The following is a 10,231-nucleotide window of genomic DNA, read 5'->3' as shown; positions in this document are numbered from 1 at the left end:
TTTAATTTAAACAACAAAGACACAGAATAAATCTTCACACATTGCAAACTGAGTCGACAATCTCCAAATTCCTTTTATCTGTCACTTATATAGTTTGATATTTGAAATACATAAATTGTTCGATACAGACAAAAAACCAGTGGCTTTTCGCATAAATTTGTAATTCTTGTTGCGAGTTGGTAACAATCTGTTTATTTACACATTGTCAACAGAGAAATACATCACATGAGTAATAATATTTATTCAGTTATGTCAATAAGCAACAGGGGTCTGTTAAAATAGCACGAGAATGCAATTGTTCTTGGATGAACTGTCGGAATATCTCTGTCTGAAAATCCTATTATATTTATTCATCACTTCAGTATATTAAATAACGTATGAATTGCCACAAATAAACAAACTGTGAAAAAAGCTGTTCGATCAGGGTGTTCTATTATATTGCAACATCAGATAAAGTTGTTTTGTGTTACCTCCTACAGGATTCTAGTATTTCCAATGACTGAAAGGTGGTCACATGTTGACGTGGAGGATCAGTAGATTTTAATGTTGGGTTAGGCTAAAACAGTAAAACAAATAATTTAATACTGGCTTCGTGAGTGAGCCTCTACGGAAATATGTGGGTCAGTGGGAGGAGATGGAGATGTTAGCCGAGTCCCTATATATTTATCATACAGGTGCCACATATTTCTGTCGAGGCTCACTAACTATCTCAAAAATTAGTAATTAATCATGTCTTCAGTTAATTTCTAAATTTGAACGTTCAGTGAAAGCACCGGTTATAGTTGGTTGGTTGGATTTAACGTCGCACCGACACACGATAGGTCATATGGCGACTTTCCAGCTTTAATGGTGGAGGAAGACCCCAGGTGACCCTCCGTGCATTATTTCATCACGAGCGGGCACCTGGGTAGAACCACCGACCTTCCGTAAGCCAGCTGGATGGCTTCCTCACATGAAGAATTCAACGCCCCGAGTGAGGCTCGAACCCACATCGATGAGGGCGGTTATGGATACACTGTATATAAATGTTGTTGCTTGATGACAATGACTCATGCAAAATGTCAAAAAAGATTGATTTTTGCAGCTTCAAAATTACTATTCCTTTCAAAAACTGTAGAAATATTAATGTTTGCTAAAATTAAGTCTTGGGTCGTAAACCAGGGATGTTCAGGACATTAGCGACTTACCGGTAATTAATGTAAGAAAAATTCAAGATTACTCCATTTTTGAGTCCCGACTTGTTACTAGAAAGTATTTTATAATAAAACAAATGAAACAAATGTTATTATTACCGCACCCTTTCGTCTCAGTTCTATTGATCAGTTTTTATCTTATCTTTTTATTTCAACAAATGCAAATATCCCGTGACGAATAGAATGACAAAAAATGTATTGACTGAAATACCTGTGTCAATACATTTCTAAAGTGTGTTCCTTCGACAAACAAACTCACAAATGTGTAGAACTGTAATCCACATTTTCTTATAAATAAAGTTAAAATAAATGAAATTTATATAATTGTTCGTAATACGGACAAATTAAGCAGATGAATAAAACACGATATAGATAGTAGCCAATTTTTCACTGAGGCAAAAGATTAGATTTACTAAACCATCAAGATCATTTTCAATGAAAGTGTTCCAAAAATTACCAAATAACAGTATGGTATGGTTCAACATTAACCCGTTTAAACTCTCCATAGGTGTTTTGTCACTGACCCCACTGTGTTCCTTTATTTTTTGTTTGGTCTTTGCTATCTATATGTTTAACTTTGTCCATGTATTTCTTATGTATATTTTCAAATTTCAAGGCATCCAACATGTAGATTAAATGTCGTTTAAAACTATTAAATTAACATGAGGGACAAGTCAATAATATTCAAAGTGAGCTAAAAAGACTTCAACACTGATATTAAAGCAAAATTTCTGTTTTAAACTATTTACTTTTTCCCATTGGCCAGTCCAAGTTATATAAGAAACGCTGACCAAATTTATATAGCACTCTTTTTCATGATACATATATTCAAAGGTGATGTACATACCTGATGCAACCTAATTATAATCAACAAGTATGTACAAAAAGCGATCTGACCAGAGCATGAAAGGGAGAAAAAATCCTATAACAAAGATGGAAAGGTTTATTTACTGGCTTGTCTATCATCTAAATTTGCTAGACAGTCTTTAGCGTGTCCGGTGTAAAACAAAGCCACCTTTGCTGGGAAGAACCAGTTGGTAAGAGACATATAAGAGCAGAATGTTTCAGTACGTGGACTGGGATTCAAAGCAATAATCTCTAGACTGGTAGTCAATCTTGCTGTCTCTAGACAACAGGACAACCAAAGTATTTCGTAAATTTAGAGAGAAAAAAACCAACTAATGAATATTCCTTTTCATAAAAAGTAAATATTTTCGAATATATATAATGGTTTATTAGACATATAGATAGATTTTGTTTGGTAAAAGTGTACACAAATCAAGCATAAAATATGGTAATAAAACAGATGCATGATATATAACAACATTATGGTGGCAAGCAGACTAATTACAATCATACATTATATTCTAAAAAACAAAGACAAATATCAAACAGGGAATGCCACGTACCAAAAACGCAGCCTCCCCAAAACGAAACCCATAACACGCAGACGTGCACATCACACACACACACACACACACACACACACACACACACGCACACGCACACACACACACACACACACACTCGCACACAAAGCCAACACACACGAGGACAAAACGAACAAACAAAGGAACACAGTGGGCACCGCCTTGGAACGGTCAGTGGCAAATACACCACTGGGGAGCTTAAACCGGTTTATGGTGCGCACCCAACCCTTATCTTACCCCCACCATGTTTAAAAGACACGGGACAGTGTAAACCATGAATGCACACCAATACCAGGGATAACAAAAAAAAAAGAGAAACAAAATTCCCCTTATTCCCAATGTGGTCCCTGTTAGTGGCGGCATGACACAGAAAGTCATGTATTTGTTTTAACTATAAAATTGCACATTAAATCTTGAAATCAAATGTATCACAGATGTATTCTCACAGTATTTGATGTCACATATAACTATCACAAGTATTAAGTATTAGACACCTAGAGATCAGTATGAAAAAAAAACAACAGAAATATATCGCGCACAACATAAAAGTGACTAGATAAAAAAGAAATAAGAAAGTATGAAAACTAACTGGCCATTAATTGGATTTTGATGCCATGTTTGAACTTTGAAGGACAAGTAATATATCTAAGATCCCGGGGAATGTGATTCCACAAAACAATACCATTGAAGGCAAATGTCTTTTTGCCAAAGCTTCCAACCTTTGGCAATGAGAAACGCCCAGTATCAGTGTACAAATAACCAACACTGGAATCCTGACTAGGGAAAGCAGTTACTCTAGACCTTGTGCATCGATCATGTATGGAGCTAAGCGGTACAAGTTTATCATTTATGTACTCAGGAACTTTACCCATCTTAATTTTATGTACATGACAGAGAGTTAACTGTTCAACCCTTTTAACCACTGGTAACCAGTTCAAGGACCTAAACTGCTCAAGACCAACATGAGACATACTATCAAGACCAAGGACAAACCGAATAAGCTTGTTCTGAGGAATTTGAAGCCCGTTCTTCCAGTATTTAGTCAAACTGAAATACCAGAAAGAACAAACATAATAAGTGGCACTAAATTAGAGCCATGACCAACATTTTCTCGGTGCGAAGAGTCAGATACAAAAATTTCAGACGGGCATTTGCTTTAGTAACCACAGATCTTGCAATTTCATCACAAGATAGATTCTGGTCCAAGTCTGCAACAAGGTACTTCACTGAATTGGTACCTTTAATACTTGTACCATTACATCTGATATTCAAACTTGATTGAGACCTTAACTTGGGTTTTGATCTAAACAGAATGGACTCTGTTTTTCCAAGATGTAGCGAAAGCATGTTATCAACAAGCCGTTCACTTCCAATGTCAAGTTCGCTTGATAAAACAGTTTCAATCTGTGAGATGTCTTTTCCAGAGACAAGAATACCTGAATCATCAACATATAATAAAAGTTTGTTATTAACAATAGCTGACATGTCATTTACATAAACTAAGAACGAAAGGGGCCCAAGGATGGACCCTTGGGGAACCCCACAGGTAACTGGAGCCTGTCTGGAATGAACACCAGATACATTTACTAATTGCTGTCTATCAGAGAGGTAAGACTGAAACCACCCTATTGCATCAGAACTTAGACCTATGGCATTCAGTTTCATTAACAGGATACTATGGTTGACAGTGTCAAACGCTTTTTGTAAACTCCAGTAACACCATGCCTACCATGTTACCTTAATCCATCTGAAATTTTATGAAATCCGACAAATGGATAAGACAGGTGTCTGTGGAAAAAGCACGCCTGATACCACTAATTTGTATACTTGCAAAGCTTAATAAATGAATAAATGATGTGAAACCAAAAAAGGAGAGTTCAAAATAATATCCAATTCAACAGACATTCGGACTTGTTAAATTTTGATATTACAAAGAAAGATAAACTGGAGGAAAACAACTGCACAATGGAGAAAATGAACATTGCCTTGCCATATATTTTATGTTACATGCTCAAGAGTGTGTCAATTCAATGTAAAATGTAGAATGATTATGCATTTGCTGTATAGGATACATTCTGCATACATATAAGAAATAATGCAATAAAAATATTCAAAGATATTTTCTCCTGAGTCCCCAGACTGTTTTAACAAACAAGTTATTTCTCTCTTATCGTCACGATCTGGACACCGGATATAGTCAATTAAAGAGCAATGCAAAATAATTTTCTTAATATTTCTTGATTGATTTATTTGCGAATATTCATTTACATCCAAGTCTATCCGTTATATAAGTAAAAGAATAATTTATGGTCATTTTGCACCAGACTAATTATTCGCCGCTTAGAAATGAGAGACGCTTCCAAAAGATCGCAGAAAGTCTAGAGCTTATTCATAATCCGCAAAAAAAACTGACAAAAATTGTTGATTCTTAATATAACCTTGATTGGTTAATTGTGAAGGAATGCCAAGCCAATCCTAAGTGTCTGACTCCGGAGTTGAGAAGAAAACAGCTATAGAAGAAAGCCAAGTAACAAATATCTGACGGCCAAACGGTCCTCTGTGACTTTTTGACACTTTAGACACGATAAACAATGGTTCAAGCACTGCTGTTACTAAATGAAGATAGACACGAAGAGAGACGCGTGCTTTTATGACTATATTTAGTTCTTTTCAAGCGTAAATATTACAAAAATTACTTCGAACGAAATAAGTTTAACATACTTAAGATTTTTCTTAACCAAGAATTACTTAAGTTCTTTTATGAATAACAGAATACTTACGTAACAGACATTTCTTACCTAGGTTGTACTTAAGAGAATATGTATTATTTTACTAATACTTCTTATGATTTCTTATGAATTCGGTGTTTAAGCGATAAACCAGGTTATTGGAAGTTAAGAGTGCATAACTAACGAAAACAACGATAAGTAAAACTATTTACATATTTGACTCTGTAGTTAAGAATTGGAACATGCCCTATGCCCTAGCCTGACATGCCCTATAAAAATAGCAGTGTTGAGTCTATCTATAGCGTGGATAATTACACGCCGGAAGTAAGACGTTTTAATGTATGTATGACTGAAAGGGGGAAATCGATGTTGATTTTTACACGAAATTGTGGTAAAAACGGATATAAACTTTCGTTAAAAGCTTTGCCAAGTAACTGTTTTCTAAGAAATATAAATGCGTCAGAATTAAAACGATTTGCTGCAGAAAAAATATCATATTTATTAAAAAAGGTGTGCAATTCAGAGGTACACGAAATGGAATGAGTTGTAAATCAATTGACTTTTGCTGTCTGAAAATCTAGTTTTAGACTATTTTAGATTAGACACATAAATCCTCATTTAGCAAAATCTAAATCTAAATACGAAACAGTCTCGACAGCAGCAGGTTTATTTCTGATCAGATCCAAGATTATTAGTTACCACATTACTGGAATTTTCGAGGAACGTTAAAACTTTCTGAGATATTTTCGGATGAAAGTAAGAGGATTTTTAATGTACTCCTATTCGGACTAGCAACATGAGAGACAGTCAGATTTATCATGTATTTTTCAGATGTTTTTGGATGATGGGATATGTGGACATAATACATTAGAGTGAGCGTAATATGTACACAGTCTTTTGATAAATTAGGTTTTTCCAATGCTGAAAAATGCATTTTGGAGCACAAGCGAGAAGCAGTCTAGTTATATATTTGACAATTTACTTGCAGCTGAAGAAGCATATCGTCCGTCGGAACCCAGAAGGGGCTATCCACATATGTACAAATAATGCTGATAGCCTCTTCTGGCTTAAACATACGATATGTAGGTTATAAATTTCAAGAGCAGGACAATAGAGTAAATTTAGTACCGGTAAGACTTTTGGCCTCTGTTGCCGGACAAGTTATTTTTTACAGAATTTGATAGGAAAAATGCTCTTTTGAGACAAGAAGAAACTTATATCCTTGAGCATACAAGATTGTTTCCCTAACGCACATATTTTGTTAAGTATTTCAAACAATTTAATTCATCCTACTTAAAGACATTATTTGCCTCCAACAATGTAAATCTAAGTAAGCCTACGAAATCCTTTATTAAATTAAAACGTGAGCACGTGCTGTAACTTGGCTTGACATCCAAATCTGTGATTAAGACCACAATTGATAGTACCGATGAAAATAATCCCCTATTATCTTTAATAAATCACGCACAGTAAGGGTTGGAAATAGCTGAAAGAATATCTAATTACATTGTCTCTTTAACACAAACTGAGGGTCCCATATATATTTGTTATTTTGTTCAACCGTACATCAAAACACAAGGGGACAAACTTAGCTTGCCAGCACGATGTCTAAATTAAAGTTCACATATTACAATTTTTCTATTGATGTACATGCATTTACAACCTTTAAAACAGTTATTTTAAAGTGAATTAGTATAAGTATTTCTCATATTCATATATGTTAATGATCATTAAGTCAAAAAGTGGTGCATCATTCTCAATTTTATAAATATTTTCAAGTTCTCCTTTATTTTATGAAACTCGAAGGGACTCATGATATAAATAAAAACACAGCAAACTTACAGATATCTTTGTAACAAAATATCAATTAGGCCAGTGCCGTGGGGGTGAGGGGCGTCGTACATTTCATTACCTCTCAAGAACAAACTCAGACAAGCCTAGTCTGCTATCATTCCGCTTCATTTCTTCAAAAGAATCTCCTTTTAGATTTTATTACTTTATCACAGCTGTTGTTTTGCATTGTATAGGTCATTGATTATTGCAAAATACGCATTCTGAAATATCATGAAATTGAAACAAGACCTTATCTATGATTGCGACCTATGCTCCGTTCCTTCTAAAATGCTAAACATATATTGGCTGCCATATTGCAAGAACGGAAGAGGAGTAGGAGTCGCTGATTCTGGTCCAAAGTATCCAATACGATGAAAACAGAAACAGTGTTATCGAAAGGTATTCTTCATATATAAAACTTTTTCTACAATCTCTCTAATTCTGTTACATGCTCATGTAATATTTTATTATTTTCAGTCACATGTCCTTGGTATAAAAAACTGCTATTCGAGCTTTCTCAGTTAAAAAGAGTTATCTAGAGAGAAACAACGTGAATCTGACTTGACACTCCTTGCTATATATAGTATCAAAGATGGATGTAAAGACAAAAATATCGAAATGAAATACTGCTATAGTATTTCAAACCAAAGTTGCGAACACTGCCTTTGGAAAATTCTGTTTTCTAGTAATCATGATTAAATTATCCATGTGACAAATTGTTTTCTTCACAGACATGACGTAATCTCAGGGATTCAATTAGTATTTTATTTATGTTGGATAGTGGTCACGACAAATGGTGGTCACGTTAGTATGACAAGTGATAACATCACTTTAGTAGTAACATATTTGAATAATAGCCATACTTTTACTTGTCACCGACAAATCTACTTACATGCAAGCAGTCATAAAAATGAAATGAACTTGAAATAAGTGTTTTCGAACGAAGAACTGTTCGATAACTGTGCCGTATTGTTTCTAATTAGATTTTTGCGAGCCAGTGATAAATTGTACTATGTTTTACATGTCCAACAAAGTTTCTATCACATTTGTAGGAAAATATCGCAGGTTCTGTGATTAAGCATAGTGGTCCATAGAAATAGTGGGTACATGCACGACCACATTAGGTGTTGCCCTCGATGAGGTGTTTAATTATAACGTCATTATAAAGGTGTGGACGAGAAGCTGAGATAAGACTACGGAATACTGTCTTGTATAAACTCATTGATTTTGTAAAATTATGTTTTAACAATTTGTCTGAATTTTGTCTGATTTTCTGTTATTACAGAGAACAAAAGTGGCCGCCATTGCATAACTAAAAATCTGCTAAAAACGGTATTTTTACAGATTTTAATTATAACCATCAAAGAAACACAGTAAAATAGTATAACCTGAGACGCCCTGATGTTCTAGACAATTAACTAATTGAATGGGAAATCCTGTACTCACTTTGATATAATTAAAATATACTTCCGATTCATACCTAATGCAGCTTAGACAAGTTACAAAAGACATATTACGAAGTATAGATAATGGATACGGAAGCCTATTAGGGACATTTTGTCTTAGTTTTTATGCATAACCTCTTATGTATGACATATTTTGTGTTACGTATTACCTCTTAGGTGTTATATCTTGTGTTACTTATCAAAAGTTAGATTTGCCTAGTTTTCAATAGGGAAACAAAATTGGCGGACGTTAACGATTACTGCTTGTAGCACTTTACCCCTTTTGGTGACCACTAGAGCTAAAACTAGAAAAAAATGCTTGTAACGACCTATGCTATGAACAGCATGTTGGATCTTGATCAAACTTGGTCTGTACCACCATTATAAGGTCATTTCCAAATTTGTTCCCAGTAAAAACCTGACGTCGTACCGACGTTGGTTAGACGTTGGTTTTTGGTCGCGACGTCGGCGACCTGTTGGAATTAGGTTGGATAGAAAGTCTGATAAATGTTTTTAGTTATAAAACTAACTGGTATAATTTTGCTAGTATAGTTTAAAGATATTTACTTGTTTTCATATAGGCCTGGACATGCGCTTATTAATAATAGTTCATTCTCACAACAAACATTATATTAATTATGTTACAATATCGCATGAGATTGTCTATTTTCGGAGACGGATTTTTTCACGAACTTTAAACTGTTCAAGATAAAAATGCATTCTATACACATGTATAAATTATTCTAAATTCACACAGATTTTCTCTTCTACACATGTCTATTAGTCACACATTCGCGAGATAAGCCTGCATCGGTTTACACAGTCTTCCTGTAATTTGATATTTATTGGGATAAGATAGAGCAAGTTTATAAATACTTTACACAAAGAGACGGATCCGCAACGTGAGTAACAGATTTTTAAACATTATACTTATTTTAAAAGTTATACTGATTTATATTCCGTATTTTAAAAAAAAAATTGACTTATTTTTGTTTGTTACTTTTAAAAAGCAATTTCATTTAATTACATTTTACGAAGTTATAGAATATTTTTTCATAGAATTTAAAATATTACATATTTGTTTGGCACGTATTAACTATGCTCTTAGTAATAGCATTAGTATATTTGTATATGTTAAATAATGAAACTGTCAAATTTTATACATTTCAGGTGGAAATGTTGGCGGAGTTGAAGAATCATGCAAAAATGACGAAACTTGAAAGTTTCAATTACTGCATTACTTTTTGGACTTATTGTATTAGACTTACGTCGCCGTAATATGAAATAAAGATGATAAAATACATGTGTTGATTATTTGTTTGATTGCAAATTACGTTGAAAATTTGGTCAGATTTTGGTTGAAAAGTGGTTAAATTTAGGTTGGAAAATGGTCGGATTGCGACGTCTAGCCAACGTCAGGATCCGACGTCTAAACGGTTTGCAAATCCAACCAAAATCCAACGTTAATCCGACGTCGGGGTCCGACGTCTATAGACGTCTAACCGACGTCAAATGCCTACTGGGTTTCAAAACGCGCAATGGTCCCCTTTTAGGGTCCTCTAGAGCTAAACACAGAAATACCTTTAAACATTTTTTCATGG

The 10,231-nt window shown here is 34.3% G+C and overlaps 1 long non-coding RNA gene across 1 annotated transcript; it reads left to right on the top strand.

Moving 5' to 3' along the window:
* The first annotated feature begins 9,014 nt into the window (after positions 1 to 9,014).
* LOC128557969 (uncharacterized) lies at positions 9,015 to 9,928 on the top strand. The gene is made up of 2 exons (XR_008371522.1): positions 9,015 to 9,532; positions 9,801 to 9,928. It is a non-coding gene; the product is annotated as an uncharacterized LOC128557969 (long non-coding RNA).
* The last annotated feature ends 303 nt before the right edge of the window (positions 9,929 to 10,231 follow it).

The sequence above is a fragment of the Mercenaria mercenaria genome, chromosome 6 (genome assembly GCF_021730395.1).
Source record: "Mercenaria mercenaria strain notata chromosome 6, MADL_Memer_1, whole genome shotgun sequence".
Lineage (NCBI taxonomy): Eukaryota > Metazoa > Mollusca > Bivalvia > Venerida > Veneridae > Mercenaria > Mercenaria mercenaria.
This window is presented reverse-complemented; position numbering and strand designations above follow the sequence as displayed.